The sequence below is a fragment of the Lissotriton helveticus genome, chromosome 7 (genome assembly GCF_964261635.1).
Source record: "Lissotriton helveticus chromosome 7, aLisHel1.1, whole genome shotgun sequence".
In the NCBI taxonomy this organism is placed as follows: Eukaryota; Metazoa; Chordata; class Amphibia; order Caudata; family Salamandridae; genus Lissotriton; species Lissotriton helveticus.
In genome coordinates this window covers 55,885,123-55,911,807 of record NC_136068.1, presented here as the reverse complement: position 1 = coordinate 55,911,807, position 26,685 = coordinate 55,885,123, and the positions used below count along the sequence as shown (strand labels likewise).

At 41.4% G+C, this 26,685-nt stretch overlaps 1 pseudogene; it reads left to right on the top strand.

Moving 5' to 3' along the window:
• Window positions 1-7,209: 7,209 nt before the first annotated feature.
• Window positions 7,210-26,685, top strand: part of LOC144768914 (uncharacterized) — a 51,550-nt pseudogene continuing 32,074 nt past the window's right edge.

Below are 26,685 nucleotides of genomic sequence, written 5' to 3'. Positions count from 1 at the left end.
AATCTGAACCGCTCAATGGATGTACACAAAGGTTGGTATGAAAGTAGAACCTTACTCAGAAAGCTTGCTTTAGCTGGTTTGTCATGAATCTATTCAGTCGTTTTTGAGATATTAGAATTTAAACATGTATACTTTTGTATATTTCTACTGTTTTAAACCAGAAGTCCTGATTCACTAATCCTGTCAGTCACATTTTGATGTTTTTTGTACGATGTGATTGGTTGGATACGGGCTTTAAGTAATTGTTCTCAGTCATCTTGAAACTTTCCCGGCATATGCGGAAAATCCTCTGCGGACCCACCAAAGACCCACCGCCACATTATGATGGCTGGTGGGTCCTGGTTTCAGTCCGCTGCTTTTCCACCGCGGTTGGCTTACAAACGCGGCGGAAAAGCTCTAACATGGCTGGCGGTGTCTATTAGACACCACCAGCCATATTAGGATGGTGTAAAATGTATGCTTTTCCGCGGCGGCTTTTCCGCCGTAGAAAAGCATACGGACCTTCACTTCGGGGGCCTGTTGCGGGCCCCCTGGGTGAAGGGGGGGGTGGGGGGTGCACATGGGGGGTACCTATGGTACCCCCCTGCATTTGCGTGAACAAAGCAGCAGGCACCGAGCGGTGCCTGCCGCTTTGTGCACGCAAATGCGGTGCATGCATTTTTAACATTGCGGCGGGTGCAGCTTGAAGCTGCACCCGCCGCAATGTTAAAGATAGAGGATATGACCGCCACCCTGGTGGTCACATCCTAATTGCACTGGAGGGACCGCCGCGGCCCCTGCGGATGGTCTCTCCTCTAGGGTGGCGGACGGACACAAGTCCGTCCTCCATCCTAATGAGCCCCATAGTGGGAGTGAAAAGTTAAGGGTGTGGTTATAAAATATGTTAAATCCCATTTTAGCTCCAGTAGGAACTTTTTACTTGCCTCTACAGCCCAAACAACTGAACATCAAACTTGGCATAAAAGTAAAATGTTACTACGAAGTATGCTGTTTTGGGGTAAATATATTAAGTAGTATTTAGATTCAACTATTTAAAAAGTTGGCAAGTGGACTTTAAAGGGTTAACCCTTTAGTATATCTTAATTGTTTGGGATCTGCTGATCCTCCATGAGTTCAGAAATTAAAAAACATTCCCCCATCATCCTTTTCGAATCCGCCGTTCCAGACTCAGATCCGAGTGATCTCATTGGCTACTGCAAGAGAACACTTTCTCTTATGGCAGACATTTCCGGATATGATTCAAGGTCCCAGCATCCTATAAAAAAGTAATAGGTTATATTATGGGGCAGGTTGGGCACCTCTTGGCCCCTAGGCCGAAGTATGTGGACCTCAAAAAACGTTACCCTTTGAAGGATCAGTAAAAAATACTTTTTTAAACAGTCACATGTCCTTTGTACCTCTGCAGAACTGCAGCATGGAAGAAATGTCAGTGGAAATCAGCCGAAACGCAAAGGTGATGTTAGGCCTCTGAAGTTCCTCCAAAATAGTTCTCCAGTTCCAGGCTAGACATGGGCCTATATCTGGTGAATTCTAGGGGTTTTCTGACATTGTGACTAATATTTTCACCAAATTATAACATCACTTTAACCTTTGTTTTTTTAGTGAATTTCTAGTTTTTATTTTACTTAATGTGAAATTATATTACCATACTTCCCTTTAAAGAAACTTTAACCTTTGTTTATTTTCAGTGATATTTTTAAAAGTAAAGTAAGATCTTTTTACTATACCAAAATCTAATGTCACTTTAACTTTTGTGTTTTTGTGTTTTGTGAACCGTCATACCTTTCCAACGTGGAAAAAAAGCTGTCTTGGCCAATCAGAATGCTCTATTTGTTGTAAATGTTCTTGTCCCGCAGCAACAACTGTCCAGATATCATTACCTTTTGAAACTTAATTTCTCTAAAATGCCTAAGCATATTTACACCAAGTGACAAAAAAGAACACTGTCTGAGTAAAGATCTAGCTTTCTGCTAAATTTGGTGTAATTCTGTATAGCTGTTTTCTCTGCATCCATGTCTAAAGTTTCTATGTGAAAATGCATTGAGAAAACATGTTTCCGGTCACCTTCTTTCTTGGCGCCCGCTTAACAGATCATCCCAAACCTTTCCAGGAAGGAGCTGAGGTGGACGAACTTTTGTTTAAAGGTTTCGTGAAAGTTCATGAAACGGTGCCAAAGGAAGTCTGGTCAGCTATAACTACACAGTCATTTATCTATATATTGAAGGGATTCGCGTTTTTACTGTGGGAACGCGCTGTGAGACAGTTAAGTACTACCTAGGTGCACATCATCATTCAGTTTGACTGTAAATGCTTTCTGCACCTAGACTACTCTTTTGTTTGTTCACGGGACAGTATTTCATCTACAAATGTTTGGAGGTGAGAGTTTGACCTGCAGCCTGCTGGTGACATTGACCTCACAGGCTGTTATGTCATATGTACAATATTCAGCAAGAGGCTGTGTGATTGGTTCTTGGTAATGGGAAGTTCAATGTCTGTGCAGCCTTAAAATGTCTCCTGAAAGGTTAACACTTGTATGAATGTCTCAGGGTAGCAATTGTTTGTTTACAATCCTACCTGGTAAGCTTCTCATAGTAAGCTTGAGTAAGGCCCGGTCTCCCATTTTCATTGCCCTACTGTGGCCGAGCAAGGGATGGCCCATGAGATCATGGGACCTCAAGACAGCTTTCAAGGGTCATATTACCGATTCCTGCGCCAGCGCTAATTGTTGCTGTGCGCCAGAGTATGCACCCGGCGACATTACAGAGGATCGGTCTGTAATGCTGTCGTGATGTTGGAGCAGACTTTGAACTCTGTGCTTATTGTGTTTGCGTCTGTGCAGCCGCGGCCCGTGGAGGGAGTTTGGTGGGGCAGGGAGGCGGTGCGGGGAAGGGGCAGGGTGGGGGGTGGTAAACAACGGAATATGGATAATTGGAGGTAAGTAAACAATTTAATAAATAAAACGAACTTCGTGTTGCATGCTGCATCGCATTGTGCGATGCAGAGTGTGCTACGAAATTTGTATATTTATTAACCTGTGGTAACCGCCTGCATTTGCATACACAATGCGGCAGGCACCGCGCGGTGCCTGCCGCTTTGTGTATGCAAATGCATACATGCATTTTTAGCATTGTGGCGGGTGGTGCGGAGAGCACCGCCCGCCACAATGTAAAAAATGCATGATGCGCCCGCCACTGTGGCAGGCGCATACTAATATGCAGTGCGTGACCTCCACTCAGCTCACGGGCGGTCCCGTTTTCCACGAAGGTGGCGGGCGGGCAAAGTCCGCCCGCCATCCTAATGGGGGCCAAAATATGTTGAAACATAGTCAAAGGTCGCAATGCACTCCGAGATGACAAACAATAGACAGCCTGGACTCTACCAAGCCACATGTTGAGTTGTTGCTCTCACAGCATGCTTACTCATATGTGTATGCTACAGGATTTTTTTAAGCTTATGTTTTACTTACATTTCCTGGGCGTTGCTTCACAGTCTTCAGTATATCCTTGCGTAATATCTTTAGGGTCCCGCTCCCTAGTCACTAGACAGTGAGTATGAAAAAATATTCTGCGTTTTAAACAAACTCAATACAAAACTACTTTATTCTTAAAAATATAAAGGGGAACACCAATGTATTTATTATATTTGTTTATTGGCAGTTTTCTATTCTGCAGACCAGATCGAGCAAAAGACAAAGTGCCTGATTTAGATCTCGGCGGACTCGTTACTCCATCACAGCGGTGACAGATATTCAGTCCGCTGAAATATAAATCTCAGTATATATATATATATATATATATATATATTTATATTTCGGTGGCCGGAATATCTGCCCCCATTGTGATGGAGTAACCCATCCACGAGGTCTAAATTAGGCCCAAATGTATCAATTAATAATTACAAGTTATTAATTATTCATTTTGTGTTACCGTAGGGAAAATACATATAATCCTAGAATAAGTAAGCCAAAAAATGTACAGTACTTAGCTATCACATATTACAGCAAGGTGCATGTCCTACTATAAGGTGAGGTTTTATAAGCAAATAATAGAATATCATCTAGCAACAGTATAAATTTATTGGAATAAGAAAATAAAAAATTGCAAAAAGACATCTATAAAAATCAAACCCAATCACCGCAACGTGCATCAAATACTTGTGTTTCAAGTTGTGAGGTGAGATCGAATATCAGATACTTTAGTTCTGTGAAGGTATAATTGAAAGATTTTGTCCTGAAGTCTCACAATCAAGGAAAAAGGGTCAGTTATCCAAAGAATTAAGCAGAAGAGATTATCCCAGAAAAGGACACTACTTTTCAAACTAGCAGTCTAATTACTCACATCACCCAAAACAATACAATACAATTGGGGGCACATTGTTTTCTGTCCAAGCTGATAAATTTTGGAGGTCTCTCCCAGCAAGGAGACAAGCTATCAATAATCACTTAGAACTCAGGAGGGTGGTGGAGACCTGGGTTTTCCCCTCCTGGCTCTACTAGAGACAACAGACCTGTACATCATTGCTACCTCATCACCGAGAGTAGAGCCTATGCAGTACAAAGTAACACCTATATCCTACAAGAGCCCAAATTACAGCCCTCCAGTATCATACACTAAAGAGTGAAAAAAACAACAAGAACCTCATTCTCAATGACAATGCCAAATTCAAATGAAAAATTTGAAACAATCCTAATCACACACCAATAGGCACAAGCAAACAACAAAACTGTATTTCTTCTCTACCAATAAAGAAATTGAGAATTCATGTTGCATTATTTTACACATAGCCTTACCCTGCATGCTGCTTGCAAATTATGCTAGAATATTCTTTAACTACAAAATATGCACAAATGTTTCTCTCTTAATCATGGTTTAATTGTGCAGTCCAGCACAGTTCTAGATCACAATCTGAAACGTTCATACTCATCAAAGTAGATAGCAGATTTTAATATGCAAATACAGCTGCATTTAACCTGTGGTCCGGGGACTCCTGGGGGGCCACAACACCTATTCTATGGTTCCACACAAATCAGAAATTTACAAACAAATTACCGAATAGTACAGTGTATAAATAAAAAAGCAGAATGTAAAGCTGAAAATTTGGAAACATTCCTTCAATGTGAAGGAATTTGAAATTGGAGGCTAACGGTCCTCATATTGATTTTCGGGAGCAGTGCAAATGCATCATACAGACTACAGAACAGACTTTGGATGACCTCTGTTGAATTTAGAAAGTCCTCAACCGTTCAAATAAAATGAAAAGCTTAATTTTTTTATAATTGGTTGTTATTTTAATTTTTCATCACTTGTGAATTTGTGTGATGAATGCTTGTTTCTCTATTTTTGTGTATCGGTTTGAGGCACAAATTATAGCAATTGCTTAAGCTGGTGTCCCTAGCTTACACTAATGACTCAGTGGGGGTTCCCAGATTCAGGGCATGATTAAATAGCGTTCTACCAAAATAAAAACTTAAAGAACCATTGTACAAATACATTTCTATACAAAATAGTGTGAAAACAGTGAACTAACAGCTTGATAATGCATTATCCATAAGAATAACTACAAAAGCATGACAATCTATTCTCCATCAGTATGACCATATTGCTGATAGTGTGAAACCTCCTATTAAGTACATACATTTAGAATCACATTAGAACCTGCACAATATTGCAGTAAGCTGCATGGAAAGAATATTTCAAATTCCATGGCCTGTCTACAACTAACAGCATGGCTACATACAACCATTATACTTGTCTAATCACTAACATTGGGCTGACACAGAGTAGCATGATACTTATCAGCAAAGCACTTTTGCACATGAACAGGAGTAGTGGCCAATATATAAATACACATACCATGCCACAAATGAAGTGTAACCCCATGTTCAAAATGTGTGTCATTTATTGAGTAATATTTAACACATAAATCTTTGGCAATGCACATCTGTTAAAGAAAACAATATCTTAAGATTGATTGTTTTGTATTGCTGAATATGATTGCTGTGACAAACAATAGGGGTTGTGCATCAGAGGACTACTTATATTTGTCTCAAATAAATCTGCTAGAAATGATTGACCCTGCAGCAGTTAAATAATCACCATCCAAATATGCAAAGATGATTTTGAATTTCTTCACTTCTTTAGGTATAGTTTATCTAAATGGACAACTTCCAACAGATATTCCAGCATCCAATAGATTTAGAAATGACAACCAAATATGCCCAATTAATTACATCTTTAAAACAGTATAGTTTTTTTAACTTATTTTTTGGTTTTCCTATTGTAAGACATGATGAGAGTGATCATTGGCTGCTCCAAGCTAGGATAACATACATTCTTGAATGTGCACGGCAAAGAACTGTCCCTCTTAACTTAGAATATCCTCCACACCATCTAGAGAAATGCATTTTTCCCAGCTAATATAATTTCATATTTATATATGGGAGTGCATATCATTGATTTAGTTTGAGGGTCCATGGAATGATATTAAGTAACTATAAATGAGGTGGTTAGGTGCCTTAAGGTAGAGCCGAAGAAACTTGGAATGATTGAATGTAAGAGCAAAGGTTTGTATGGCAGAATATTAAGGCTAAAAATATTGTGGGAAAAAAAATATAGGGGCTGATTTTGATGGCAGGTGAACTGCCACTGACAGTCCGTCAGTGATGGACAGCCCCTTGGTCTGACCACCAGCTTACAATACTATCGGTTGGACCGACAGTGTTCGGGGGAAAAGCCGCCACTTCCACCAGGATCAGTGATCTCGATGGGGCAGCGGTCAAACTCATAATTCTGAATGGCCGAGGTAGGCACCGCTGACGGGATTACGATATACCTTTCCAACAGCCTTTTCATGGTGGAAAGACCTCCATGAAAAGTCCGTTGGAAATTGATTTTTGGGCCCCTGTCAATCACAACCCACTGTAAAGTGGCCCTGGGGGAACATGTAGTGCCCCCACACACCTCCATTCACCGTGTGCCATACACCTCATGATGCATGGCACACGATCCATAGACATGCACGAAGTGCTCCTTTTCAGCATGGCTTATGCTGTAGTCCTTTTCCTGGTCCACAGCACATGTTGTCGTGTAAAGGAGCTCTTTGCGACTGCTAACCCGGCAGTCGCATCATAATGCGGTGATCAGACTACCACCTGCTTGTTGGGCGGTCTCCTGACCGCCACAATAGTGGGTGGCGGTCCGACCGCGCACTATGGTCATGAAGACCATAGTGTCAAAAAATATTGAGGATCAAATTATCGAGAAGGTAAGTATTTAAAAGTGAGTTTCGATTTAATATTTTTAATATCAGATCTACCTATTTTTAATGTATAAATTGTCAAGGTACGTAAATGTAGAGTAAAATAAGGTGAAACTTTACTTACCAGTAGAAACTCACCTTCAAACTGAATTTTATTTCAAGTTCTAGAATAAAATGTTTGACACAATTACTATCACTGATAGTAGAGAATACTGAAAATTAGTGAGGTATAGATTATCGAAGAAGCAGCCTTCACTTACTTGCAGATTATATGAAGACACTTGGAAGGCTTTTGTAGCAGAATTATATGCTCCATTATGCCCCATATATCATTTACTAAATTACCAGAGAGATGTGGCACCAATGGGTTTATCTGGTACACTGACAAAATATCATGGGTAAAAATATCATGTAAAAAATATAAAGCACAAAAGTATCGTTTCCTATACTTATAATGTAAATGACAAAAATATCATAAAAAAAATATTGTTGTACACTAATATCGAAAAATATAAACAAAAATATTGTTTTTTAAGATATATATAGTTAAGCATAGTAAACATGAAGTATATTAACGTTTAACAGTAATATAATGTCAATTAAATATATTTAAATAATATACAAAATATATATCACTATATACTTATTCAAACACATATATATGTATGTTTGCATGTTAATCTACACATTTAAAATGTAAAACTGTATTTAAAACAATTATTTTAATTTATGTTATAAATTACAATTTATTTAATTTAATAATATAACAAGTATGTGTATATATACACACACACACACACAAGAGGCACATAACCAACTCAACATGCTGTGAAAGGAGCAGTTGGGATACTGTACGGAAAGTAGACTCGAGATATTGAGTACAGTTAACAACATGGAGAGATGAAGGACTTTTATGTCTTGAAGAATGGCAGTTTTTGAAAAATGACTTTTTCAAAATTGCTCAATTTATATCTTCTGCCGAAAGTACACAAAAATATGACGCAACCACCAGGCAGACCTATTATCTCTGCACAACAAAGCACTTTTGAAAATACCTCCCGGTACATTGACTTCTTCTAGCCGGATTTTGTATGAAATCCTCCTTCTTTTATATTAGACACTTGTGATTTTCTCAAACATATTTATGACATTCCCTGGTATTCAGACTACCTCTTAATGACTCTCGATGTATCATCCCTATATACTATTATCAATCACCTAGATGAGCTACGTGAAGTTGAGTATTTTTTTTGAAAAGTAGACCATTATGCATGAATTTGCATAGCTGCATGCTACTCTCTATGATCAAACAGTGCCTGGAGAATAATTACTTTTATTTCAATCTGAGGTGTTCCATCAGAAACGCAGAACGGCAATGGGTACCTGTTTCACCCCCAGTTATGCAAGTTTACACATGGGCTGGTGGGAGGGGTGGGTGCTCATCGCCGGCCATGGCGATCTGTGGAATGACCACATAGTATGTTATTGTGGCCATTCGTTTGTTATATGGAGGGGAACTTCAGAAACAGCTAAGTTGGGTTTTTTGATGCTATCAATAATAATAAAGTCAATTTACATTTTGTGCCACATATCAGCAGCAATGAGGTTGATTTTTTGGATTTGAGAGTCTACATCAAGGATAATAAAATTGAGGCATGCTTACATAGGAAGTCTACTGTAGGGAATTCTACACCGCATGCCAACAGTTTTCACCCTAGGCTCTTGAAGAACAACATTCAATTTGGGGAAATGCTTCATTTGAGGAGGATTTGCTGTTACCCTACGGATGTTACATTGATGAAGGAAAAAAACAATGCTAGATTCCTACAGAGGGGTTATACTAAGTCAGTGTTGGTGAATGCCAATAGAAAAGCCAATCAGAAGATTGGGGAGACACTCTTGTTTGATCATGGTCAGCAAGGCCAAGACTCCACCACTAGATTAATTCTTACTTTTAACAAACAGGAGAAAGAGCTAAGAGCTATGCGCAATAGATACTGGTCAATAGTGCACAATGACCCGGTTCTAGGACCCGCACTCCACAAGCATCCATTTATTACCTTCCAGAAGGCACCCTGTATGAGGAAAGACTTGGTTAAGATGAATCTGGAGATAATGGCCAGAAGCAATTGGCTACAGTCAAGGCATGGTTTCCTTAAATGTATCATGGAAAGTGACTGTTGAAACTCTGCAGGGGCCGTTCATTAGGAATTTGCGTATAGTGCATTGTGGGAAATGAAGTTGTTTGAACCACAAGTGAAATAATGGCACGAAAAAACCCTAGGTCGAGGGATCCGCATGTGCACTCAATTAGGGAGGAGTTTAAGCGGGCTGTTTGGGTATATGAGTCAGGGAGAAAACAGTGAGTTTTGTTGTTTGGAAATGAGATGGGAACTGACCGGTTTTAAAAGTCGTGCAGGTACGAGAAGAAGTGTTGTTTATTGTTTGTGAATGGAAGGTAGTGCAATGTAATAGGGAAAGAGTGGGGGAATGGAATAAAAGAGTGTGCATGTGAGTATGTATGGGTGACACAGATTTCGGGGAGGCGGAACTGTGACTTGTGAGTGAATGCGGGAGAATGTAGGGAAAGAGAATAGTGTTTAGAGAATGTGAATTAAATAATTTCGGGGAGGCTGAACTGTGAACGGTGGGTGTATGCGGGAGAGTAATAGGCACTTGAAGGGTGTTAAAAGAGAGTGAATTAAATGAGGGGCGAGGTGGTGATTAATTTACATATAAAGGAAGAGATGAGTGGGAGGGAAACGAAAAAAACAGGGCTGCATGGAAGGTTAGGATAAAAGAGGGGCTAAGGAATTGTATAACCCGTGAAGGTACTCAGAATTTGATAATATGTGGGAATTGGTACAACATAGGGTTCACTTGACATGATGCAGCAATCTAATGTGTATAAATATGATGTTCATAATCTCATGGTAATTTTTGTTGTTTACAGTTACCCCTGACGAAGGGCTTTTTCAAGCCTGAAATGCATTGGGTCTTTTAATAAACACTGCTACGACGAACCTATTGCATCTGTCGTGTTCTTGAAAGAGGTCTGGAGTGGCACAACTTGGGCATGAGAAGCTTGAGAAATTGCAAAGTATCTCGCCTGGTGAACGTCTAAAATGTGTTGAAAGTCATGAATAGTGAAGTTTGAAGAAATGAATACATCGTTTAAACTACGTCAAAACAAAAGAATAATTTTCAAATAATGTGGCAAAGTTGCCTCAGCAGTGCGATTGGCTTGGGGCGTACAGTCGCCCCACCTGGCTACAGTTGTTATCACTGGTGACTTGGGGGCATGTCATCCAGCCAATTAGGCACGCACATGTTGATGAAATAAATGAGGACTAATATGGATTATGTTGGAAGAATAGAAGGTGTGCATCCCAACACAACTTTTGTCTTCCTTAAATGTAGCTCATGTATAGCATGTAAATTTGGCAAGAACATGAGTGAATATGTTACTCCGTTTTGTGAGAAAGCGCAACCTATCAGAGGGGTGTATAACTGCTAAACTGAATATGCAGTCTATGTCTTAGAATGCGATTGCAGACTACAGTATGTTAGCAGTACAAAGTTACAGGTCCATAAGAGGGTGCTACAACACTTGAGCGCCATTACCAACAGGGACCAGTCGTATCCAGTCGCGAGTCACTTTGCTCAGTACCATAACAGCAATCAGAATCACATCAGATATTTTGTAAATTATTCTGTCCTGAAATCGATTCATGGTGGCAATTGGGGGAGGTTGCAGAGACAATTGGAGGCTCACTATATTTTGAATCTTGTTTTGAAGGCATCCAATGGTTTGAATTTTGATTATGATCTTCACACTTTTATCTAGGATGTTGTATTCTGTGTTTTTCCACATGGCGGCAGTGTATCTATACATGACATACACATTTGAGCTGCTATGTGTTCCGCTGCCATCTTTCCTTTATCGAATATATTTTTAGTAATACACTTCTTGGTATGGGTATATGATGTAGGTATGACATAGAGGTATGAACACCAGTGTGTGTCCATGGAGTATGTCTTTGATTGTTATTTCCACCATAGCGATGACATGTAGGTTTTTATTTTGATCAATATGTCTCCTGATGAACTTGGATATTGAGTATTTTACAGGGGGAGTTTCATGTGCAGTTGCCTTAATTTGAGTCTTAGGCACTATTTTTATTGTATCGTTGGACATGGATTTATCTTGATATTTAGATTAATTTATTCTGTAAGTCTGATCACATTGATAAAAATCAAAATTGATGTTAATACATGTTACCCCTTTCATACCGAATACACACAATATTTGTATACTTATATGTTTTTACCATTTTTCGGTGGAGCTTGTTTTTGCTGAAGATCGACATCATGGACATTTTTAGACATCTATACACCACTTCTCTCGTTGCAGGCATCATGTGGACAGTGTTTAACCAACAGCTTTAGATGTATATACCACTGTGTAATTCATGAATAGTGCAATAATACCATTATTTTATATCTATGTTTGACCTCATTGCAACTCGATTAATTGGGTTTTATTAGATGTGCAAAGTATGTACATCTATGCACCTTGGGGTGGTTATAAAGTGATGTTGAACTCTCTCATATGTGATCAAGGCCAGGATTGGCCAAAAGTCCTCATGTGGACAAGACTACAATAAATCAATAAAATAATAAAACTGGTGGCTGTGCCGGTCCCTTTGAGGAGTTTACTGGGAATATAAATATATATATATACACACACGTACACACACAAAATAAATTTAAAAACGTTAAAAAAATAGATCTTTTTTTAAAACATACCAATTTAATTACACATAAAAAGTAAGCCATATAAAAGAATACATTGTACTAAACATTATATATTACAAACATTACCTGTTAAAAAATATTCTTTTGAATACACAGAAACATAATAATAATATAAATGTAAACAATATAGACAAAACTATCAAATTCTAGGAATAATACATATACTGTCCCACTCCAGTCCATGCAACAGTAGGGAAAGTGTTGGAGCCAGTATGGGGTAAAATTTATTATTTCCACTCCAGACTGTGCAACGGTTGGGAAACCGTAGGACTAAGGAGTGGTAAAATGCACTATTCCATTCCAGTCTATGAAACAGTAGGGAAAGCTTGGACTCAGGAGGGTAAAATTTACTATTTCCACTCCAGTCTCTGTAAGAGTAGGGAAAGTGCTGGACTCAAGAGGGGTAACATTTATTATTCCCACTCCAATCTGTGCAAGAGTTGGGAAAGTAAAATGTAAATGTAAATGTCGGAATTTGTAAAGCGCACAGCTACCTCCACCAAAGGTGTCCCGGCGCTGTCCGTATACCGCTTAGGAACCCTTCCTGGCTTCCCTGGAAATGTCCACTCCTGGGCACCCCCCAGGTGCAGCCAGGCATCCCAGCGCTTTTGGGGCCGTTGTGGAGATTAAGCAAGCTATTGCCCAGAGTTGCAGAGTGGGACCCATGATTAGAATAGGCACCGAGGCGAGAATTATCAGGTCCGAGGAAATTGAGCCCAAGACCCGCCAAAGCGGGAATTGAACCCTGGTCCCGGGCCAGACCTCTGCATCAGGGTCTGCCGCTCTAACCATTGAGCCACACTTCTCCAAAGTGTTGTACCATCCAAGAGGGGTGAATGTACTATTCCAAATCTAGTGTAAATAGAGGGAGAGTAACCCTTCAACACCAAGGGAATAGGGTAAGTAGTAACCAACAAACACAAGAGGTTCCCTTGAGTTTCTATATCCTAGAATCTATAAAATATAAGATCTCTAAATAAATTCCATGGAGGTCTCATTGTAGTTTAAATGCCACAATTATTCATGCGCTCTGCACTCATGAGCTTAAATGGAACCACAAAAAAGCACTTACTGTCTAAATTATATACGCTACGTAGCCGGGATATATATGTTAGTAGAAATATTTTTTATTTAAAATTTCGAATTTACATGAAAGAAATTTCACATTTAAAAACACACAATGTATGTATCTCTTTTGGTGGGTATTCATATGTATATCAACATGCTGTTATTCGTTTCTATACAGGCTTGTTTTTTCAGACACTCCCAAAAGATATGAATTCATGGTACATTATATAAACCCACTCAAATACAATAAAACCAAGTCGATGCGTTTCGGTGGGTCTTTGCTGTGCGCACCACCTTCTTCAGGACAGTTAAAAACAGTTCTTTAATTTATTCACCATTAGGCCTCATTGTTTAATTGCGAAGCTGATTCCAGACCCTTATTATTCGTGGTCTGGCTATATTGTAATAGATCCCAATTTAGATCATGTTTATATTCAGTTTTCAATTTATTTCCGCGTTCAAAATATTCCTCTCTGTTCTTAAGGATAAATGGCACCAGTATGAGGATAAATTCCCGTGTATTCCTCTTCTTTATTCGAGGGTTTATTTCATTTCATTTAGTGCTTTCATCAAGGAGTTCGTCACTTGTTCAAATTGCAACGTTCTGGTGCCTCCTCGTTCTAGTTTCCCGCGGTTCGTGTGAAGTCTCTGCAACAGTAGGGAAAGTGTTGGACTAATGAGAGATAAAATGTACTATTCCTACTCCAGTCAGTGAAACAGTAAAGAAAGCGGTGAACTCTGGAGGGGCACAATTTGCTATTCCTACTCCAGACTGTGCAACAGTAGGGAAAGTACTTCACTTCAAAACATATTTATTTTAATACACATATTAATATTATAAAAATATAAAACTATTAACTTAAAATGAAATGATATAAATTATCAAATTTAAAATAATTAATTTTAGAAAAAAGTACTATTTAATACATTGTTTATTACATTTGCACACTACCCACATACATAGCAATGCACATTTAACATATATTAATTAAAAAAATTATATTGATTACACAATTTACATAATTAATTACGGATGAATCAATAATATATAATACGTTATTATTTAATTAATTTCCCACTTGTACCCCTACCAACCCAACAAACTGCACCTAGAATATCACTTAAAAAATATTGTTTACACAATTTACTACTTAATGATCAAATACATAATTAATATTACTTCAAATAAAATTATAAATGAATGATACTTAATTAAATTCCCACCCTGTTCCTTCACAAACCTCACACCCGCTACAACAGTATAAATTACTATTTTACAATTGAATTAAAAATATTATTAGCTTAAAATTACAAGCTATATGTAAACACATTAAAAACTATTACACAAACAATTTAAAGATATACAATTAACATATTATATCAACACAGAAAGAAACTTAATACGCAATATCTCCTACCTTGAAAAAATCATATTTTTGACAACTATATTTTTGCATATGATATTTCTGTGTCAAGATATTAAAAATTCAATATTTCTGTCACATTATATTTTTACATTGATATTTTGTCTGAATACGGGTTTATCTATCTTTGAAAGTATAAAAAACAATCAGCTGCTTAAAAACAACAAGACATGCGATACCAGATAATCCACCAGCAACTATTATAAAAACTAACTTAGAATGGTGTGCCAGATTTTTCGCTGCCTGTTTCTGGTGGTTTACATAGTTGGGTTAGCTCCAGGACAGGCGGGAAGGGACAGTGATTAAGCAAATAGAGTAAAAGATTAATCTTGTGTTATCAAAACAATTATTGCCTAATCAACTTAAAAGACATAGGGGATACAGTTTACGGAAAACTAATACTGCAAGTCATAAAAAATGGCTCAAGAAAGAAAACTAAATCCCTGCTCAGCAGAGTGGTTTCGGGAACGGTCATTCAAACTCTGATCACCTCTTCAGTCTCTAGGTAATTGCAAGAAGTCCATAGAACAACGAAATAACCTGTTCTGCTGCTTTGTTGATTTTCAAGACACTTTTGATTTGGTAAACCTTGATTTAATATGGGAAAATGTACTTCCTTCCCACTTCCACACTGCCTGTTGAAGAACCGGGCCTTATGGGCCTGGCGGCGCAGGGCACGCCTGTGATCTTCGAGTTCACCTGCCTTATCGGACAGAGACACGAGACACTCTGTTGGGCATAGAAAACAGGGTTTATTAGCTGCAGCTAAGCACAGTTGTCCTAGAAGTACAAGGTAGGTTCTTAGGAGACTGCCACTTCACTTCGGGGCGCATAATCTCTTATAACACACATTTTTACAATGTCTACTCCCAATACATACAAGGCTGGCCAATAGGAAAAGTTGGAAAACAAGCTATCAAATGTCCCTAATACGCCCTTCTTTCAGACCCCATGTGTCACCCCTCCCCACATATTAATCAGTGCTAGTGCCTGTAATCCAATTTGCAGGTGGCAGGACGTATTTGTGTGCCTCAACGGATAGTTGTGTAACAAGAGAATACAAGGAGAGAATAGCGAAGGCCAGTCAGATAAGATAAAGTAAGAAAGAATAGGGAAAGCCAACAGTCAGTCGAGACAGGGATCAATCAGCCCAGACATGGATTAGTGGACTCGGCCAAACCCTTACATCGGTTTCGTAAACAAGGGTAGGGGGTTACTTTTTAACAGAAAGGACACGTAGCAGCTGGAAAAGGCAAAAACACTCCGTTCGCCGTGCTGCCTGAGTGAAGGCAACACAAAATGGCGGCATGACACAAAATGGCGGCCGCATACGGAAGGAAGTCGAAAACCAAAGAACCTCGCTACTTGCAAGTTTGAAAAATCAGACATTACCAAAAACTGGGACAAAGTAAAAGCTGACCATGATGGTTGCTTATTGGAGAATTTTTTTTAAATAAATTAGACTGCAAGGTTGCATATTGGCCCCAAATCTATTTTCATTTTTCTTGGCAGATTTTCCCAATGTGCTTGTACAAATTGACTCATGTTTATGTATGGTTAGAGGGACCCGCCCCATGTCTATAGTCCATGGATGACATGGCAATAACAGAAAACGCCCATCGGATTACAAGTGTAATCCATGGTGGGCAGGCGGTGCTGCGGCAGTCTCACAGCGGTGGGCAGGTGGGCTTATAGAAGAGCCTAACATGCAGTCCACTGCCATAACAGCACCTGCAACATGTTCCTGCACGGTGTGGCATGCATGGTCTGTTTTTTTAATGGAGGTGCGTACATGGAAATGTAAGCTGACCGCTTTTTAATGTTTGTTTTTAAATTGATTTAGAGATGCTATATCATTTTATTTGTTTTGTTTACTAGACTTTGTTTAAAAGACCAGACTAGTTTTACACAGTTTTTAAAACTTATCCAATGATAAAACTGAGATTAAACCTCAAATTTAGACCCATCTTTCACATCTGAGGAGAAATATACTTTTTGCAATTTTTACTAATTAAGAAAGGCTAAAAAATTTATCATGTGTTATGTCTCATGGTTACCTGGTGCAAATAACATTTCTTCTAGATCCTTTTACAAAAGCAGCAAAAATTGTGCAAATTATTTTCCATTTCTTTAAACCAGTTCAAAGTTTATGTAATTTGGCCACATTGAAAGTATTTTCTCATAAAGGCTCCTGCAACAAATGCTTGCGAAATGTTCCTGATGTGTTTTAGCTCTGTTTATTTTCTTCAGCGGGTATGAACTGAGCTGTCTGTAGTAACCGCTTCCCCTTTACTATCCTGTATCAGAGTTTGCACTAATGCAAAAATAAAGGTGCAATCCAATTGTACCTATTTTGCTACTTGCGTGGAAGGGGATGCATTGGGGTGTTTGTACTGGCATAAAAACGTGGGGCAAACTGGCTGCACACTATCAGAGCTCACTGATATAGTGGAAAGTCTATACACATTGTCATGAGCTGAAATCAGTGGTTGGAATCCGTTTTTATGCTTAAGAAGCACTTTTTTCCAGGTGGAAATAGGGAAAGAATTGTTTGCTTTGAGGCTAAGGGGGTCATTAGGATGACGGGCGGACTTTGTCCGCCCGCGATCCTGTCGGAATTCGGGACCGCCCGCCATAAGGGCGGGGGTCCCGTGGGGGGTATTAGGATGTGCCCGCCACAGTGGCGGGCACATTCTGCATTTTTAGCATTGTGGCGGGCGGTGCTCTCTGCACCGCCTGCCACAATGCTAAAAATGCATTTCAGCATTTGCATTAACAAAGCAGCAGGCACCGCGCGGTGCCTGCCGCTTTGTTAATGCAAATGAAGGGGGGTACCACAGGTACCCCCAGTGTGCCCCCCCGACCTATACTTCACTCCGGGGGCCCGCAGGGGGCTCCCAGAGTGAAGACCACATGCCTTTCCTTGGCGGCATCGCCGCCGTGGAAAGGCACCTAAACACAACCATCATAATATGGCTGGCAGTGTCTGATAGACACCGCCACCATATTAAACCATTTCCGCCCCATCCGCAAGGCGACCGGGGCGGAAAAGCGGCGGACGGTCTTTCCGTCCACCGAGGTCCCCCCGCCATACTAATATGGCGGGGGGGAAAACGAGTGTGGATGTCGGGCGGATTGCCCCCGCCAGGCTGGCGGTGGACCGCCAGCCTGGCGGGGGCAGTCCGCCCGACATCATAATGGGCCCCAAAGTTCCCAGGCAAGTGCAGTTGCTCAATTACTTCTGTGCAGTGGCTAGGAGGTGAAGTGCTGCACCACAGCTTCGAAGCATGTGCATAGACCTTTGCTGTCTGGCTCCTCTATATACGTTATCAATACCAACATAAACAGATAAAACATATTTATGTGGCAACCCTCATCGATAGACCAATCGAATTATTTTATGTTTAATATTTCAATATATTCTTAATATATTTTTTTTAGGGCTCACAGGCTGTAAAGATCACATATCTTTGCTATATGTGGTATTACAGTGTGTTAAGATTAAAAAGAATTAATACATATTTTTAAAAGTCATATGCATCACTTGACTTCAAATAATCTCACGTTCTCAAATGTGCTTAGATTTTTTTATGGCAAAAACCTTTAAAATATCTTACCTGTAAGCAACCTGATTAAGTCAAAGTTCGCCCCTGTGGACACGTTCCCCAAAATAGAACTCTTATGGTTATAAACTTATTAAGATAAGGCCAAATTTCTATCAAAATTGCTATATAGGTCATTTGGTTGAAGGCCTAGCAAATTTTTGATGGCATGATGTAGACCCATATAATAGCACTCAAAATGGACGCCAATTATATTTACACCAATTTTATTTATTTTTTACACTACCACCTATTGCAAGCTGAGCGTAAAATTAATTTACAACCCTCCCATTTCGTCCAGTGTCTTAGGTGATTGCCTGAATAAAAAAAAAATTTAAACGCACAATCAGCATGTGCGAAATGGAAACAAATATAAAGAGAAATAGAAGGTACCCTGCCAATTATTTATAGAGGTCCCAACTAGAGGATCCTACTGTGATAAAGTGAGGGGGTGAATAGCCCAGAGGCTGAGGCTGCACAGGACAAAACTAAGTCATTCCAAACAAGCTCAACAACATGTTTTGAAAAAATACATATTTTTTTATTTTTTTCTTCTTAGATATATTCAAAAGACATACATATATAAATTTAAATAGTCAGTGATATTTTGCAAAACATATAAACAAAATTCTTTTCAGCATTAAGACCTGCCCATACTTCAAACAAACTACCACACTCATTCACACAGGGATTTTCCTAACTACGATAGAAACATTCAACTCTCATTCATCCATTCTTATAGTCCTGGCGTAGACAACAATAGATCTTGAATAGGTTGCCTAAAACGGAGGGTTCAACCAGGCAGATGGTATTAATATGGGTCCTGATGTATTTGGAACGGGTTGCCGTATTCCTGGGACAACATGCCGACGCGCGTTTCGGTGGAAAGCCAATATGGCCGCCCCTTCGTCAGGGCCAAGGTAGTATGGTGGGCAGGGATAAGGGATAAAAATCTGTTTGGTTTATTGGGGACGCCTACGCAGTAAGGTCCACCTTCACCATTTTAGGAGGGAGTAAGTTCCATTTATTGTCCAAGATTTAAGGAATCCACTCGTAGTCCCTCCTGCAGGGTTAACAGGTCAATTTATTCAACCGAATAAGACTTGTCACTCAACCAAACAGAGATCTCAGGTCCTTGGTAGCTTTATCATTTTTTCTTCCGTTTTGTTGCTCTGGTATTTATTTTATAGCTTCTTCCTTAGCAGCTGCCGGGCGTCAGGAAGGAGGTAGTTTTGGTACGTAGTCCTGCACTTTCTAGTCCTTTGCATTCGGTATCACCGATCGAGTCAAAATAATGCGTCGGGTATTTCTTTAACTTAAAATTAAATCAAGCCGGGCTTTTAGTTAGGGATTCCACCGACACTGTTCGGAACCATGACGAATTGCCGCTTCCGTTAGTCCCGTCTGATAGTCGGTCGTTATCGTTAAAAGGGGTTCCGCCGGCTGCCTCGATCGCCCAACTGCATGATAAAAAAAAAATTTAAACGCACAATCAGCATGTGCGAAATGGAAACAAAAACTGTTTGCTGTTGTTTTCTATTTTTTATGCACACATTTACGTAGGGTGTAAAATCAGAGTTTTATGGAGACTTGCACAACCAACCGTGCTCAGGGACAGTGGGAATGGACAGGGCGCCATTTCCACTCGGTAGAAGGTCTCCCCCAAGACTCAGGATAAGCTTTGAGGTACCGACGGTTAGAACGGGGCCTCGATAACCTGAGCACGGTCCAGGTGAGGTGAGGTCCAGTCCCCTGTACAGCTGGATGTCTTCTGCATTCACTGACACGGAGGATTAGCATTTTTCAGGTTGTATTTATTCCAACCTACATTCCATTTTATTTGATCATCACGTTTTTCATGAGTTTATAAACGGCAGCAGTAGCCAATCTCTTGAGAGCAGAGGCCCTGATAAAAGCCGAGGGACTATAAGCCAGACAGGCTGAAACATGTTGGCCTTTTTTTCCGACAGTTATTTGGTCATTACTGTCGTTTGCACTGTTCTACTTTTTAATTAGGGGATGTGCCCATATCCTCATTAAAATAGTATTTTTTGGACACATCACTCTATTTTAATTCACCACATTGTTATTCACTTTTGCACTGCTTTTCACTATTACAGCCATCAAAGATTAGCTGTTCTATGGTGGTCCACAATTGCTTGTGGGCATGGTCCAGTCCATAAACGATTGTATTGTAATCAGTCTCGATGATCAAGGGACTTACCATATTATTAGCTGGATGACCATATGATATGACTGATCACAAAGTCCATTTGATGGTAATCCACATACTGTGGTTTGGATCTTGTCAGCCTGCACTGTAGCCACTAGTCCCCACGTACTAGTTTCTTCCCTTCTTTTAGGCTCTCCAATGTGACTTGGGCATTAACTCGCCACGGTGGGGTTAAGGACAGCTCGCCATACGATTGGCCTTTAGACCCCCGGTTCTCTTTGTTGTTTAAATGTTGGATTTGGGGATGTGAACCAGGGCAGGTCTTTAAAATGTTCCCTACGACCCTCCCTCCTCGGTTTGTTGTAGCACTCGGTAGAAGGTGCCAGAACAGCACAAAGACAAGCTCAACAAGTGTCTTTTTGAACCCTCAGGGATGACACAAAATCTCAGCTTGGGGGCAGAACATCGCCCCTCCTGCCCCCACCCCACCCCAAAGCCACCATCACCCCACCACTATTTTGAAATCCTATTAGGACACGTATTATGTAAATGTCGACCTTGGTGGAGTGACATGTGAGGCGAAGGCCTGAAGTATGGAAAGGAGGATTAATAAGACATGGCCAAGCCCAGCCGTCCATATAGGCTTTGAGACAAAGGCCTGTTTTCTAGTCAGGCCAGTTGGACTGGGGCAGAATCAGGCACATGTCAGAAGAGTCTAATAACTGTCTGAATGTGCAGGATTTTCAGGTTGCTTATCTGGCGCACGACTGATTTTTCCTCAGCCCTTCCATACTCTAAAATATTACAGTTAGAAGGAGTAAAGTTGACCACCATGTATTCTTTGGGGGCATAGAAGCTGCACATGAGCTGAATGGGCCTGGGATACTTGTCTGCCTGTAGGTTCCATGTTTCTGTCACTGGCCTCCTGGAAGCACCTGTCTGTCAGGAGAGCCAAGGATGGTGGGGGGTCCAGGCACCCTCCAGACAGAGCAGGTAGGGCAGGGGCCAGAGACATCTTGGAGAAACAATACCTGATGGACGCGGGGGCACCTGCTCCACCCTGACCTCTGCATAGACCACCTCCTCGGCTATGGGGGCTGGAGGCGCTTCACCAAGGCTTCTCGGCGCTCGTCAGCTCAGCTCTGCACCCAGAAGGCTCAGCTCGCTGCTTGAGAGATGTTAAGAGAATTGGAATTTTTTTAAGCCTTTCTGCAAGCTTGTGGCCTTGGTTTTCGTTTTCCGGCCAAGCCTTTATCAGGTGCAGCCCCTGCAGTGTGTGGGAAGGTGAGAAACAAGTAATACCAATCAAGAGTACAGACTGCGGTGGGCAGAGTAAACAACAACCAGAAATGGAAAAAAATAACAAAAAAGAAAGTCCAAAAATGTTTTTTAAGATGCAGAGGACTTTCTGAAAGCAGCAGAGACCAACAGGAACTAAAGAGCAAAGAGAGAAACCTACAGGCAGGACACTGTTAATGCTGACACACACGCTAGTGCTGGCTTTTTTTGGGGGGGGTGGGTCACTGACCCTGTGAGAAATCGTAGGAACTCAGGTCGGGAGACATCTTCTTTCAAGGGAAAGAGTGGACCACCCCAAAGAGAAGCCCCTGCTGTTTCCAGGTCTGTGGAAAGCTTTATCCAGGTGAGGGGTGACACATCTGCTCACAAAAGATGTTTGCTAGGCCCAGGCCTGGAGAGAGATGTGTCCATTCAAGAGGGAGCGTCTCCTCCAGAGAAATGTATGCTGAGTATCCCCCCTCCCTTCTTCTCGCACTATCTCTCCGTATCCATTCATTCATTCTCTCTCTTTCCTTCCCTCCTCTCCCTCTCTGATCGCTTTCTCTCTACCTTCCCATCCCTCCCTTTTTCAGGATGCCTCCTGCAATCAACCTCCGGCAGCTGAGGAAAGCACCAGGAGTGGCACTGGGCTTTCAAAAACCGCCTCCAAGGGCTCCCCCTCACGGGGACCAGGCGCACAATGCCCATTGGACTCAAAGGGCTTCAGCCCCCCCCCCCCATTGTGTGTGTCAGCCCGGCTGAGACAGCTTCCTGCACACACACAGCCGCACCCGGTACTTCACAGGTCTTTTAAAGGCCTTTTGCTTGTTAATGAGGCTTTGGTGCCCCCCTCCCCTGCTTAGAGCCCCTGCAACTCCACTCCGCCTATTGCTTAGAGATTAAGCCCCCCCCCCCCCCCCGAAAAGAAATTCTAGCCCCCCCGAAATGTGGCTCTAGTTGCGCTTCTGCTAGGGACCTCCCTGGTGGAATAAAAAGCCTGTCCAGCCCTGTCAAATACTGGAAAAATATCTATCCAGTTGAGTGAATGTCTCCTCTATAGCCACCTATGCCAACTCCTGGCCTGGAGAAAGATCTGTCCAGTTGAGTGAATGTCTCCTCTATAGCCACCTATGCTAAATCCAGGCCTGGAGAAAGATCTGTCCAGTGAGTGAATGTCTCCTCTATAGCCACTTATGCCAAGTCCAGGCCTGGAGAAAGATCTGTCCAGTTGAGTGAATGTCTCCTCTATAGCCACCTATGCCAGGTCCTGGCCTGGAGAAAGATCTGTCCAGTTGAGTGAATGTCTCCTCTATAGCCACCTATGCCAAGTCTTGGCCTGGAGAAATATCTGTCCAGTTGAGTGAATGTCTCCTCTATAAACACCTATGCCAAGTCCTCACCTGGAGAAAGATCTGTCCGGTTGAGTGAATGTCTCCTCTATAGCCACCCATGCCAAGTCCTGGCCTGGAGAAAGCTCAGTCCAGTTGCGTGAATGTCTCCTCTATAGCCACCTATGCCAAGTCCTGGCCTGGAGAAAGATCTGTCCAGTTGAGTGAATGCCTCCTCTATAGCCACCTATGCCAAGTCCTGGCCTGGAGAAAGATCTGTCCAGTTGAGTGAATGTCTCCACTATAGCCACCTATGCCAAGTCCTGGCCTGGAGAAAGATCTGTCCAGTTGAGTGAATGTCTCCTCTATAGCCACCTATGTCAAGCCCTGGCCTGGAGAAAGATCTGTCCAGTTGAGTGAATGTCTCCTCTATAAACACCTATCCCACGTCCTCACCTGTAGAAAGATCTGTCCAGTTGAGTGAATGTCTCCTCTATAGCCACCTATGCCAAGTCCTGGCCTGGAGAAAGATCTGTCCAGTTGAGTGAATGTCTCCTCTATTGCCACCTATGCCAAGTCCTGGCCTGGAGAAAGATCTGTCCAGTTAAGTGAATGTCTCCTCTATAGCCACCTATGCCAAGTCCTCACCTGGAGAAAGATCTGTTCAGTTGAGTGAATGTCTCCTCTATAGCCACCTATGCCTTCTCCTGGCCTAGAGAAAGATCTGTCCAGATGAGTGAATGTCTCCTCTATAGCCACCTATGCCAAGTCTGGCATGGAGAAAGATCTGTCCAGTTGAGTGAATGTCTCCTCTATAGCCACCTATGCCAAGTCCTGGCCTGGAGAAAGATCTGTCCAGTTGAGTGAATGTCTCCTCTATAAACACTTTTATGAAGGTCTACTGTGGCCGAGCAAGGGATGGCCCATGAGATCATGGGATCTCAAGACAGCCTTCAAGGGTCATATTACCGATGACTGCGCCAGCGCTAATTGTCGCTGTGCGCCAGAGTATGCACCCGACGACATTACAGAGGATCGGTTTGTAATGCTGTTGTGATGTTGGAGCAGACTTTGAACTCTGCGCTTATTGCGCTTGCGTCTGTGCGCATATTGTGTTAGCGCACAGACGCAAAAGCACATAAACACAGACATAGGGGCTGATTATGATAACGGTTTTCCCGCATCCTCCGGGCCGGCGGAAGCCACCGCCAGCCTGGAGGATGCGGGAAAACCGCTGCGGAGCCTCGAAAGACCCAACTCCATATTAGGATGGCGGTGGGTCTTGAAATCCGTCCGCCGCGGTCGCCTTCCGACCGCGGCGGAAAAGCTCTAACATGGTTGGCGGTGTCTATCAGACACCGCCAGCCATATTAGGATGGATGAAATCATATGCTTTTCCACGGCGGCTTTTCCGCCGTGGAAAAGCATGCGGACATTCACTACGGGGGCCCGTTGCGGGCCCCCTTGGTGAAGGGGGTGTGGGGGGTGCACATGGGGGGTCATTTGCGTGCACAAAGCACCAGGCACCGCACGGTGCCTGCCGCTTTGTGCACGCAAATGCGATGCATGCATTTTTAACATTGCGGCGGGTGCAGCTTGAAGCTGCACCCGCCGCAATGTTAAAGATAGAGGATGTGACCGCCACCCTGGCGGTCACATCCTAATCTGCACGGAGGGAACACCGCAGCCCATGCGGACGTTCCCTCCTCCTCTGGGGTCGCGGACGGACTCAAGTCCGTCCGCGATCCTAATAGACCCCATAGTCTGGCGTACAGCGACAATGAGTCTATGAGTTGAAACAATTGGCACTTTTCTGAAACGTAAGTAGAAAGGTAGGTTGCCCGTTGTACATCTATCTGTCTGGTATGTTTTTTGCTGTGTCCTAGAACAAAAATTCCTAATGGATAGAAAATAGGAAAAACAGGTTTGTTACTGCTTTATACGCTTTGCCCCCATTACAAGTTGACATGGATCGTGAAAAACATGCCTACATTTTTCCATAAAACAGTTCAAATTCCTCCTGCAGTGTCAAATTTGTTAGTGATCAAAATGCTGCTTTCCCAAAAGCAGAACTACAGAGTCACCATATTTAACCCTAAATATGTTGAAACATATTCAAAGGTCTCAATGCACTCCGAGATGACAAACAATAGACAGACTGGGCTCTACCAAGCCACATGTTGAGTTGTTGCTCTCACAGCATGCTTACTCATATGTAGGCTGTGGGGTTTTAGGTTTAAACCTATAATAACTGATAAAACCCCACTGAAAGAAAAATAGCCCTCACCGGTGAAAACATATAAACACTGAAGAAACACCTTCACAACCACAAACTAAATGCCATTCAAAGAAAGGAAAAAGAAAGTGAAAGAGCCATTTTGTTCTTACTGAAGGGGTCAATAAAATGTAACTTTGTTATACAAGCTAGCAGTAAGAAAGACTGTCTAACATTATTCTGATTGAGTTTTGTTCTTTAGGGATGTCACTAAAATATTGTTTCTTCTTCCTTTTATTCGTTTCAGTTTTATGGCCTTTGGTCTAAATATGCAGGGTTTCGTTTCACGTTTTAGGTTTAGTTTAATTATTTTATAAACTGTAGAGAATCAGGACATATCAAACTCACATTTTATATTTTGGCTGCATTTGATTCTTTCACTGATAGGTAAAATGGCTAGTTTCATAAAAATCTTTCCTAATATGCGTCATCACATTTACCCACTGAGAATGGTTAAAACCCTTAATACATCAGACCATAGTTTCTAGTGGGTCAGTATTGATAGTAGGTGAATTGCCAACACCTCAGGCTTTAAACATTAAATGCAAGGTATAGTGACAAGTATATATTTCACCAAGCATCTGGGCTAGTGGTGAAAACGTGACACCATACTTTTGGAAAACGCAGTGTCACTTGTTATGCTCTCCAAAAAAAGGTTATTTCCAAATTCAACAAAGATTTGAGTGATATTGTTTGTATTTGTGGTGATTCAGCTACGTATATAAAACATTTGTGTGATGACCAGTCAAAATTGATACCCGAGCTGAAGTGATTCCCTGTAGGAGATCCTTGCCACTTGTTAGATGGTATGCTGAAAGCATCTTTACAATCTTCAGAGTTAATGAGGGATGCTATGGACTTTTTAGTCCATTCTGGTGCACTGTTTTCTTATGCCCAGGAACTAAAATGCAAATATTTATCATTTCGTGCTTTACGTGGCATCAAAGCAAGAGTCATCCCAACTGTGTCCCTTAGCTGACGGTTCTAAGCCCAAGGGGCTATGAATGCTGGGAGGGCCTTTTCACACAAGTTTCCATGGGAAGGAAAGTGCGAGCGCGTGAAAATGTGTAACCACTGATAACAACTGTTTTTTAAGATATTGAAAACACTGAAAAAACACCACCAGAATTGACCAAAAATAGAAACTGAAAACAGGACAGCCTACTCATATGTGTATGCTACAGGACATTTTAAACTTATGTTTTACTTACATTTCCTGGGCGTTGCTTCACAATCTTCAGTATATCTTTGTGTAATATCTATAGGGTCCTGCTCCCTAGTCACTAGACATTAAGTATGAAAAAATAGTGTGCGTTTTAAACAAACTCAATACAAAACTACTTTATTCTTAAAAATATAAAGGGGAACACCAATGTATTTACTGTATTTGTTTATTGGCAGTTTTCTATACTGCAGACCAGATCGAGCAAAAGAGAAAGTGCCTGATTTAGATCTCAGCGGA